General features: G+C 39.8%; 1 non-coding gene across 1 annotated transcript; it reads left to right on the forward strand.

Annotated features, from left to right (window-relative positions):
* The first annotated feature begins 6,712 nt into the window (after positions 1-6,712).
* Positions 6,713-6,836, forward strand: LOC125483048. The gene has a single exon (XR_007262045.1). It is a non-coding gene; the product is annotated as a U6atac minor spliceosomal RNA (small nuclear RNA).
* The last annotated feature ends 6,070 nt before the right edge of the window (positions 6,837-12,906 follow it).

The following is a 12,906-nucleotide window of genomic DNA, read 5'->3' on the forward strand; positions in this document are numbered from 1 at the left end:
ATGGAATCTTGATGTCAAGGGCTGCCACTGTAAGCTCATCTCAGGAATTCATCTGCTTTGTACATGTCTGACCAGCCAATTTTCCTCAGGTCAGCTAGGATAAACAATAATCATAGCCCACATATCAGCATCCCAAAGCAATTTATCTTTTACTGCCTGGGATCAAAGATCTCAAAGTTTTGAATCAAAGGCATTCCATCCAGCATCATTCTTTCTTTGTTTCACAGTTTGTCTCATTATTTCGGATGACATGGGGGACATTCAAGAGAATACTGGGCATTGGTGAGACTACATTTCAAATGATGTGTATAGTTTTGGGCTCCTTATTTAGGGTAAGATGTTAATACATGGGAGGCTGTTTAGGGGAATTCCACTAGATTGCTACCTAAAATGAGCCCATTGTCTTATGAGAAAAGATTAGACAGGCTGAGATTGTTTTCAATTGAGTTTAGAAAAATGATGTGATCTGATTAAAGTGTATGAGATACTAAATGGTCTTGAAAAAGTGATTGTGGAAAGAATGTTTCCTTTTGTGATTGGGGACACTGTTTTAAAATTAGGGGTCATGTTTTTAGAGCAGAAAAGACTGATTTTTTTCTCTCAGGAGATTGCTCAGCTGAGCACAGTAGCTCAGTGGTTAGCACTGCTGCTTCACGGCTGTTTGCGACTCTGAGAGACAATAATACATACATAGACGAAGACACAGCGGAGACACTTAGAGCTCTATAAAACCACAATTCATTTACTAAGTACTTAAATGAATAACGCACATTTTTAACAACTAGAAATAGTCAATCGCTGTCTTTCACTACACAAATAAAAACTGAAAGAACTGCGGATGCTGAGAATCAGGAGCGAAAACAAAGTTGCTGGAAAAGCTCAGCAGGTCTGGCAGCATCTGTGAAGGAAAAAACAGAGTTAACGGTTTGGGTACTGTGACCCTTCCTCAGAACTGTCTTTCACTACCCTGATTTCTGTAACTAAACCCAAATGTTATTACCCAAGACAGTTTGCAGCTGGCCAGGCTGAAACTCTGTTCGATATCTTCACCATGCCTCCTGACGTAGGTACTTCTTGAACAATGTTATCTTTAAAGTGTTGCTGAACAAAGGGATTCCTTCAGGCTTTTTATACTCAAGGAGCAACATCAGTACCTTCTACCTGACCCATGCCATTCCACGTGGCTGAGAGAATGGATACTGAGATCCAGCGTGAGAAAGGTGAGACTGAAAACTGAGTCTACAGACAGAGGATGATCTCCCTTAATCTACGTGTTACTGAAAAGTGTTCTACCCACTCACCTTTCCTGCCCTGCTGGGGTCCTTGTTCCTTTTTGAGGCACTGTACCTGGCTTAGAGGAACCATAGAACTGCTGCACATTGCCTTGGCTACCTCCTTCTACACCTTGTGGCTTCCTCTTCTTGTCCCTGGGGAGGTATCACTTCACTTTAGCCCCTCTGATCTCACAGCGCAACCTCCATGTCAGAGTCTGAGACCCAGGGGCAGCCTCCCAGGTCTTGACTCCCTGACCAAACTAAAATCCCTTCCTTTGCCATGGTGCATCATCTTGCCTACCCTCTCTGACTGATTGGTTGGGAAACCTAGAAGCAGGATACAATTGTCTTGGCTCACTTGGCTAGTCAACTGACAGATCAAATTAATTTCAATCCCATTACAAGATTCCCTGCTGTGGATTTTCTTGGGTCTGTCAGGATACAATTCAGTTTAAGTGGCTGTGTGAGAATTCTTCAGCCTGATTGGTTGGAGACCCATGCTGATCCTTACCTTGCTCTGCATGCCAATCGCCCCCAGTAGAGGGCACCAGACTAGATCAGTCACCTGACATCACTAACCAATCTGTTTAGAGATGTTATGATACCTCTGGAGCAGGTGGGAATTGAACCCAGGGCTCCTGGCTCAGAGACAGGGACACTACCACAAGATCACAAGCGTCCCTCTCAATAGCAGTTCAAAAGCCTGACAAAACCAGTGAACAACCGTAAGCTCAATGAATTGGGAGGGGGTGTTAAAATATCATTGTCCATGAACAGGAGATAATCTACCTAAAAATGTGACTTTTTCAATAATGCTGTGAGGTCTCTCAGACTATGAAGTATTAAAGGTTAAAATGCTATGAAAAAACACAGAAGTGTTTGCAAAAAAACTTCATCCAAATGATAAGTGATGGGATTCTATCTGGCTGCATCATCTTTCATGAGCTCATGATGGGTATTGCACTTGGATCATTTGCTTTTCATTTGCACACATGTTGCGTGTGTGCTCTAGGAAATGATCCAAGAGAAAGAAAGCTTGGCCAGTTAAAAGGATCTTTTTCTCCTCCATCTGGAGATTTTTCTCCTGGTTTATAACTTATAAAGGTCTGAAAAGATTCCAATCTAAGACTTTCCTGCTTATTTATGTATCACCATCTCTAGGACTTTTAAATATTGCACAGTCTTTTCTGAGGTTGAATGTGAGATGTATCTTTCAAGAGTGGAGTAAGATTCAATCTTCTTCAAACCTTTGTTTACAATTTAGGATTTTGGATTCAGGTTCTTCAGCATCTGAAGGGAAGAATTCTTGCTCTAGAGCAACATCTGGCACCAACCTGGGAGGTGGATGACTGAGAAAAGGGAAACCCAACATTCCAGAGAGTGGGACTTCCAAACAATAAGCTGACATCCCAAATTGTCCAGTGTTCATACCTACGTTTGCAGAACAAAGTAGCTGACAAGAATATTCTGAGGCTTAAGATCACATTGTTGAAGTAGACTAAAGGCCCAGGATATGAATAAATGTCTTCTATCTAGAACCCAGGGCCCATCATCTAGGTAAAGTCTGTGACAGAAGGTCTGCATCCACAAACTGATGGAACTACCATATAACAGGATATTATTCAAGACCATGGATCAAGGAGATACTAATAATTCTTTCATGCATTTTACAGCTTAGTTTTGAGATTCCTATACATGGCAAAGGCTTTTTAAAATTTTTTTTCCCTTCTCCCATCATCATTTTCAAGGGTTGGATTTCCTTTAGATTGCCTTTGACTTTGTTAATCCCCTTTACTGTCTTAAGTATTTCAATTAGATCTCCTGTCATTCTTCTGAACTCTAGTCAGTATAGGCTTAAAGTGCTCAATTTCTTCTCATTAAACAAGCTTTTCATCTCTGGAATCAATCTAGTGAACCTTCTCTGAACAGTCTCCAATGCTATTACATCTTCTTAAGTTTTTTTTTTAATCCATTCACAAGATGAGAGTATCACTGGCTAGGCCAGCATTTATTGCCCACTCCTAATTGCTCAGGGGACAGCTATGAGTCAACCACATTGCTGTGGATCTTGAGTCATATGTAGGCCAGACTGGGTAAGGATGGCAATTTCCTTCCCTAAAGGACATTAGTGAACCAGATGGAGTTTTCCAACAACCAGCAATGGATTCATGGTCATCATTAGACTCTTATTTTCCAGATATTTATTGAATTCAAATGTCACCATCTGCCATGGTGGGATTTGAACCCTGGTCCCCAGAACATTACCTGGGTCTCTGGATTAACAGTCCAGATAATACCACTAGGCCATTGCCTCCCCTTAAGTAAGGGGGCCAACACAGTAAACAGTACTCCAAGTGTGGTCTCACCAATGCCTTTTACAATTACAATACTTCCCTACATTTATACTCCATCCCTTTAGCAACAAATTGCAAAATTCCATTTGCCCTCCTTCTTACCTGCTGTACCGGCATACTACCTTCCTGTGACTCATGCATGAGAACACTAAGTTATGTCAGCACCAAATCATATTGAGATTTCTCTCCGCTTAGACAATAAGTTGCCTTTATCTTCTTCCAACCAAAATGGATAATCTTACACTGCTCCATGTTGAACTTTATCCGCCAAATTTTGGCCCATTCTCCTAACTTATCCATTTGTAAATGGCCATCAGTTGAATTGGAAGGATTTGCTGGCTAGCAATCAACCTGTTTGGCAGTGATCAATTTTACCATCCGTGGCCCACAAGCCCTGGGTTGAGATTGAACTTACAGTTGCTGTCCCAGAAGCAGGGATGCTACCACTACACCAGAAGAACGCCCCATCAGGTATAAAAAAGAAGTAGGGAAATTATATGAGCACATGCTACCAATGGAGAGCCTTTTTCATGGGCAGTGCAAATCACAAATTTAGCTTTGTATAGTGCGCAATCTTCCAAACATGAATGAAACAGCCACAAGATGTTTGCGTTGCAATTTATCCCACATGTACCAACAGCCCATATCAAACATCATACAACCTAAGTGCATTCTGGAACAATTGGCAGGGCGTACATTCAAACTGCAATTTACAATGGAACACCATGGTGCAATATTTCCCTTAAAAGAAATGACACTTTTACTGACACATTGGACAAAATTTGCTTTAAAGACGTGGCAATCAACACCAGTATCCTGTATTTTGTTAAAGACTATAGCACAGTAATGTTGAGCAGTTTTGTCATGCTATTGAGCAGAAAAGGAAATAAAAGTGCTAACCATTCAAGCCCAACTGAGACTAAAGGACACCCCAACTTCACAACTAGAATTAAGCTGCACTGCATAATGTGAAACCTTGTATTACAGCATATAGACTGTGAATTTTTGAAGAGTCCTGTCTGGTTCTTAAGCTTGTAAATCTTTTCTTCACTGATATTGTCCTTGAAAGCCAAATTCCAGCAACACGGTGCCAAGAAGAAAACATTCTGTTAAATAAGCCCCACAAGATCTCATAGTTTGTAATGAGTTCCCAGCCAATCGCCTTCCAGAATGTTTGTTATAAGATGCCCAAATAGTTGATTCAACAGTAAGTATCACTTTTAGTCAATGCTGCTCTGGCCCAGAGTATGTGGGTTCTGCCATTGCTACAGTATTTGTATCCACCTGCATTGAGAACGGAATTGAGAAAAGCTTAGATCTACTACTATCTTCCCCAGTCTAACAGCAACCTCTCCGGCAAACACATTGAGTGTTCCTCTATATTGAATCACCGATTGATTGAATTTCTTCTGTAGGGTTTACCTTCCTACACATGGCTGAACACACCAATTTGTGAAGAGATCACATCAGTAAGGTCCTACAGTGAACAATTCTAATGCTGTTGCTTTTAAATCTGTCCATAACAACCTACCTGTGGCCAAATCATAAACATTCCTCTGATGACAATGCTTTTGTCATATAAATTATTACCACCCTGGTAATTATGTTCATATTGTTATGAAATTTATGTCAAGTTACTGTTCTGAAATGGTAACTTCAACCATGTGCCACAAAGTTTATGTGACTCATCTGAATGACTATCATCCTAAATGGTCAACCTCTTAAATCGCTCATGTTGTTTAGTTGTCTGTTAATGAACTTACAAAAACCATCTACTGAAAACTGCTGAGCAAGTCAAAATATGAAAAATTACAAACATTGAGCCAGTTTTGTCTTGGGAACGAAAGAACTTTATGCTTATCCACTTTCACATTCTGCTTTTCAATATTATGCTCCTATTTGGGCTTGCTGATGGCACACTAAGTTGGTGGATACCCAACTGCCTAATACAGTGTATTTTTATGTCAGGTACATTGCATTAATTCTCTCCAGTACCTACCACAGCGATAATAATTCTCCATTGTTATTCAAAAACAGCAGCAGTATTGAGGAACATGACAAAATCATGTTGCCGACTCCTCCTGATTTGTTCTATCCCACAAAAATTGAAACATTAAATATGGGCAATCTTCAATTTTTTCTTTCATTTTGCTGGTGTGAAGAGTGAATAGAAGTGCTCTTATAGATTAATCTGTTATCTTTGATCCTACAGATTGTTCATGGGGTCATGTCATAGCAGGGTATTTTTCCATTGCTTTCAAACTGAACAGGGACAGAGTACCTCAAATATTCATCTATGAGACCCTAGTAAATGATAGATAAATATTCTTAAGGGCAAACATAAGCTAAGCTACTAACAATCCTCTAAGCTTTGTCAGTAATTTCAGAATTACTAAAATTAACCAGTGTTAATTACATTACGTGATACTGTCTTCTAAAGGACATTGCTCTCCATTCAATGGTTTTAATGAAATGTCAACCAGAAAACAACCAAGGATAAAAGTAACTTGCTTCTAATATTTTATTAAAAATAGAAACATAATATTTTACAGACTGGGCTTATTTAAGGTTTTAGGTGCAATGCATTGACAAACATTGCCAACTTGTTTATTGTACCTTACCCTTTTCAAGTCTTGCAACCATGTTTTTGGATTAGCTGCATCAAATCCCTGCTCCTCAGTGCTGCATCTACTGAAGAGCTGCTTCATATCTCTGCATGCCTCAATTTTTAAAAAATTATTTTGTAAACATTATTGTTTTCCCTCTGGTGACAAGACCAAATCATTCCTGCCTAGTAAGAATCAATTTTAATCTCTTAACTTTCTCTACTGAATGTCAGTTCACATATTGACAATTTTCAGTTCTGTAGATGTTATTTGCAGAAGTATTTTTGTGATATACAGTAAGTGCAATCCAGGAACATTAAAAATTCGATTACAAGTACAGCCTTTTATTAGTCAGTGTAGAAATGATTTGCAATGCATTAAAATAGTAAGAGTATGTTATTTCTGTGAATAATTTCTCTCTTTTTTCCTGAAGGCACTGACTCTTCACTGGGTTATGGTTCTAGGAGCCTTAGACACTGTTTAAGTTTCCAAGAGAGAAGGTTAGCACTCTCCTTGATAAGGATGGAAGGCATCCTAGTGGCTTTACAACACACAAATGGTTAAGGTATTGCCATCTACTTAATGGCATCTAACCATGTTTTGGGGCGGCACGGTGGCACAGTGGGTAGCACTGCTGCCTCACAGTGCCAGGGACCCGGGTTCAATTCCATCCTCAGGCGACTGTCTGTGTGGAAATTGCACATTCTCCCCATGTCTGCGTGGGTTTCCTCTGGGTGCTCCGGTTTCCTCCCACAGTCCAAAGATGTGCAGGCTAGGTGGATTGGCCATGCTAAATTGCCCATAGTGTTCAGGGTTGTGTACGTTAGATGGGTTATAGGGGGATGGGTCTGGGTGGGTGCTCTGAGGGTCAGTGTGGACTTGTTGGGCTGAAGGGCCTCTTTCCTCACTGTAGGGATTCTGTGATTCTATGATAATTATCCATTAGCAAAGGCTAACTCTTCCCTCAACCTGTAATTATGTACTTATAGCAGGGGTTGGTGAATAGAGTTGAATTAGCTTGATTGTTACATGTATTCAAATGTGTGCAGTGAAAAGTTTACGAGTCGCCACTTAATGGCATTTTCTTAAGTACAAAGGTAACTAGGTACAGATTGTTCAGTCCAAGTTCATAGGAAAAAAATTAGAAAATAGAGAAATAAAAAGTCCAACATTGTAGGTTATAGGAATAGCAATGAGGAATGGAAACTCTACCTTATTTTTCACTTTCTTGAGTTCTGGGGTCTAACTGTGATCAGATAGTTCAGCAGAGTCAAGGGATCAAGGCTGTGATCTCTCTGATCAGAATGTATTGCCCATATAGTCTTGATAAATTGTGCCTAGGAAGCCTGTTTGTGTATCCTTAATCTGTATAAGTTATTATTCCTAAAATAACCAAAATGTACAACTACATGGAGCATGGATTAAAAAATGTCAATAACATAATAATTTAAAAATACTCAAACGAGAAAAAATATTGACCTGTACAATATTTGCTAATGATTTGTTTGATGCCAGCTACTCTTTTGACAAAATTGCTCTGAATTAGAGATGAATTACAGACTGTTACCTTTAATAAGCAATTTTACATTGGCAGTAGTTTTTAATTTTATTTTTTTAGGATGTGGATGGTGCTGACAAGACCAACGTTTATTGTTCATCCCCAACTGCCCTTCAGAAGATTACGATGAGTCAAAATCTTGAATTGCTCTAGGCATAGATACACCCACAGTGTTGTTAGGAAGGGACTTCCAAAGTTTTTGATGCACTGACAATGAAGGAATGGTATTGTATTTCCAATTCAGGATGGTAAGTGCTTTGGAGGTGAACATGTTGATGGTGGTATTCCCCAGCATCTGCAGCCGTTATCCTTCTAGATGAAAGGTGCTGTTGATGTGGCCTGGGATAGGGCTGCAATGTATCTTACAGATAATTCACATTAATTCCCTGCACTATCAATGCACAGGAGCAGCAATGTTTGTGGTGGTGACTGGGTGCCAATCAGGTTGCTATGGCTGGATGGTATCAAGCTTCTTGAGTGTTGTTGGAGCTGCATTCATTCATCATACTCCTGACTTGTTTGTTGTAGATGGTGAACAGGGTTTGAGGATTAAGGAGATGAATTATTTACTGTAGAATTCTTAACCTCTGACCTCCTCTTCTAGCCACAGGATTTATATAACTAGCTCAGTTCCATTTCTGGTCAATAGTAACCCCCAAGACATTGGTAGTGGGGGATACAACCATTAATGAGGCGATGATTAAATTCTGACCCATTGGAGATGGTTATTGTCTGGCACTCGTATGGCACAAATATTACTTTCCATTTGTCAACTAAATTGAGAATCAGTGGGCAGGTTAATGCTAAACAAGCATTTCGGGTCCGGTGACCCTTCCTTCTGAGGGTCACCAGACCTGAAACGTTAACTCTGTTTTTCCCTGCACAGATGCTGCCAGACCTGCTGAGCTTTTCCAGCAACTTTGTTTTTGTTCCTGATTTACAGCATCCGCAGTTATTTTGGTTTTTATTGCTAAACAAGTGCTGCTTGGTAGCACTGTTTATGGCACTTTCCATCACTTCACTGATAACCCAGACTGAGTGATCAGGCGCTAATTCATCAGCTTGGATTTGTCCTGTATTTTTATGGAAAACTGAATTTGATTCTGTTAACAAGACATCTGCCATCACTGTCTGCATTCAGGGAAACTTCAATTACCTTATATGGGCATCTAATATTGACACTCATCAAAATGCTCACTGTGCATAAATTATAGCTTAGAGAATTAATCAAAAGACATTAGTCATGTAATTAAATAAATCAAAAGGATGCAAATTATGTGCTATATTAAAACTGTGATTTCATATCCTTGCCTTTTTCTATTTCAATAACAGTTTATAATGTCTTCTAAAGCAGTGAAAGCCATTAAATTTATTAATTGAATTTATGACTTGAGGCAACATTAATAATGCTACAACATTTGCTGTTAAGTTCTAGATATGTCACAACAATAACAGTTACCAGGGAAACTCATCACATTCACAGGATTCTGGATCAATGTACATTATTCGCAGTCTATTTATAATTTACAATACAGGATTTAGCTTTTTAGGACGCTGAATTTTCAAACAAATAAAAGTTGCATTGACAAAATGTGAACGAAACAGTAACAGCTGATATTGACAACGACAGTCCCAGTTTGAGCACTTTATTCAAATAAATCTTTACCATAAATTGTATTGGGTGGCTCATCAAAATCCATCGCTAACAGGTTCAAATTCCTACACCTTTAAATGTTATTGACAAATCATGCTCTTTTCTGCACTCTTTAGATGTGTCACACTGAGTGAAGTCATGAGATTAACTGTTGCAGTAAAGCCAAGACTGAATCTGACAAATCAGATTGGGATGAGGAATTCCTTCACTCAGAAAATTGGGAATGTTTTGAATTCTTAATGCCAAGCTGCTGTGAACACTTGGTAATCGTGCATAATCAAGTCTGAGACAGAAAAACGTTTGGATTCTCAGCAAGTTAATAAATATAGGGAGTAGATAGGAAAGTGGAAGAGAGGCAAAAGATAAGCCATGATTGGATTAAACTGTGGAGCAGATTCAGGGGACCAAATGCTCTACTCCTCCTATTTCTTATGATTTGTGCTGCCACATGGATAACCAATGATTGGAACATATAATGATGCTAAATCAATTAGAATTCAAAACAAGGTAGGAGCAAATTACTGCAGATGCTGGAATTTGTACAGAAAACAAAAAGGGCTAGAGATCACAGTGGGTCAGGCTGCGTCCATGGAGAGAAAGCAAGCTAATGTTTCAAGTCTAGATGACTCTTCATCAGACTCGAAATGTTAGCTGGCTTTCTCTCCATGGATGCTGCCTGACCCGCTGTGATCTCCAGCATTTTTAGAATTCAAATCAACCATTTCTAAAGGAATTCAAGCATTCATATTCAAGTTTGCCAACCTAGCTGTCAATTCTTGCACTGTTCTTTGTATGTTCCTTAATGTTTTAACACAATTGAAATCAGAAACCACATTGTTTGCAAATTTCAGGTGCATTGACATTTCATTGATGGAACTTGAAATAAAAAGTAAATTGCTGAATTTGTATATTAGGTTTAGAGACTTGGTTAACATTTCTACCTCAAGGCTCCAATTTGAATTAGGCTGGTAACTATGATTTAACGGTGCCTGCACCAAAAAAATCGGACCATTGTTTTTGGTAGGTTTCAAATGATTGTGTTATCCTCAGAGGGAGGAACACATTGAGATTCTTTCCAGTAATTACCTTCTGGTTTAATTCTTAGCCGCTGCTAATCTATGACCTTTGGGATGTTAACTGTTGCACATATGTTCACAATCTGACATGCTGCAATGTGGTTTAGTGGGATTGTCCCTACATCTGTGCCAGGAGGCCTGGGTTGAAGTCACACCTGCTCCAGATGTATGTAACAACATTGCTGAACAGGTTGATTAAAATATAACTTTTAACGACGAGGCCAAGTACTAATGGTTCCCATAGAACAAACTGACTGTCAAGTGAGGAAATTATTGTTCATTTAGCTGTTACTAACTGGCAATGTTGATGAGTCCTCCCATCAATATATTTATGATTAGGAAGAGGCTATTAGCCTAATTTGCCAAGTTGGACGGATTCTTAAGTGTTGGATAGAACTTTCTCGGCAGCCTTCCACATTGTCAGGTAATGGCTAGTGTTCAAATTATACAGGTACAGGCTGTGATAGAGCATCTAACTATGATACATGGTGTCCCTCAGCTCTGCATTTCAACACCTTTCATCTGAAAAACAAAATACTGAAAGGACACAATTGTAGGCCTCTAATCTTTACAAGGTAAAATACACTGATTTTGCAAACTGCGGGCATATATCATTTGATCAGAAGTCCAGCAATCAGACTATCCATAAGACCACAAGATATAGGAGCAGAATTAGACCATTCAGCCCATCAAGTCTTCTCCACCATTCAATCATGGCCAATATGTTTGTCCACCCCATTCTCCTGCTTTCTCCCCAAAACTCTCAAGAATCTATCTATCTATCTCTGTCCGAAAGACACTCAAAGCTTGGCCTCCACAGTCTTCTGCAGCAATGAGTTCCACAGTTTCACCACCCACTGGTTGAAGAAATTCCTCCTCATCTCAGTTCCAAAGGGATCATCTCTTCACTCTGAGGCTATTTCTTCAGCTCCTGGTCTCTCCTACTGGTGGAAAAATCTTCTTCACATCCACTCTATCCAGGACTCTCAGTATTCTATAAGTTTAAGTGGGACTCCTACCACACTCCCATCCTGCTAAACTCCAAAGTGTACAGACCCAGAGTCCTCAATTACTCCACATATGACAAGCTCTTCATCCCTAGGATCATTCCTGTAAACCTCCTCTGAATCCCTCCAACACTGACACTTCTTTCCATGAATATGGGGCCCAAAACTGCGCACAAATATACCAATTTTGGTCTGACCAGAACCTTATACAGTCTCAGCAGTACACCTCTGCTCTTGTATTCTTGTTCTCTCAAAATGAATGCTAACATTGTATTTACCTTCCTAACTGCTAACTGAAGCTGCATATTGACCTCAAGACAATCCTGAAATAGAACTTCTAAGTCCCTTTGTACTTCAAATTTTCGAAGTCTTTCCTCATTTAGAAAATAGTCTATACCTTTATTCTTCCTACAAAAGTTTTTAACCTCACACTTACCCACATTCCATCTGCTACTTCTTTGCCCACTTTCCTAGCCTGTTCATGTCCTCCTGTAGCATCCCCACTTCCTCAAAACTACCTCTGCAAACTTAGCAATAATGCCTTTAGTTCCTTTGTCCAGATCATTAATGAAGAATGTGAATAGGTATGGTCCCAAAACTGATCAGTCCAAACTCCACAAATCACCGGGGGCTGCCATCCTGAAAATGATCCCTTTATCCCCACTCTCTGCCTTCTGCCAGTCAACCAATCCTCTATCTATGCCAGTACTTTGCCTCTAACACCATGGGCTCTTAGCTTATTTAGCAGCCTGCAGTGCAGTACTTTGTCACAGGCTTTCTGGAAAACCCAATAGATCAGACCCACTGGCTCTTCTTTGTCTAACCGCTCATTACCTCTTCAAAGAATTCCAACAGATTTGTCAGACATGACTGCCTCTTGATGACCTCCTGAGTCAGATCTATTTTATCATACATTTCTCAGTACTCCACAATCTTATCCTTAATAACGGACTCTAAAATCTTACCAACGACCAAGGTCAGGCGAACAGGCCTAGAAGTTCCTGTCTTCTGCTTCCCTCCCATCTTAAGCAGTTACATATATATCCAAACAAAGCTGCTAACCCAAGGTACAGAGTAGCTCATTCAGCTACTCAAACCTGTTCTGCCCTTCAATCTGAACTCCACTTAGATTTTTTTCCACATCCTTTACTGCCCTTGCCTCAAAACAATTGATGAAATTCAGAGTTGAAATTTTCATTCACCCCCCTCCCCCACCCAGCCTCAATAGACTTTTGGGAAGAGACCTAAGATTACCACTACCTTGTGTGCTTCCTAACACTACCGTTGAATAAACACTGTCTGATTTTAAGGTTTCCATCCTCTTGTTCGGAGTTCCCCCACCAAAGGAAACAGCTTCTTGCTACCCCCCCCCCCCCC

This window comes from Rhincodon typus, chromosome 4 (genome assembly GCF_021869965.1).
Source record: "Rhincodon typus isolate 14 chromosome 4, sRhiTyp1.1, whole genome shotgun sequence".
Classification (NCBI taxonomy): Eukaryota; Metazoa; Chordata; class Chondrichthyes; order Orectolobiformes; family Rhincodontidae; genus Rhincodon; species Rhincodon typus.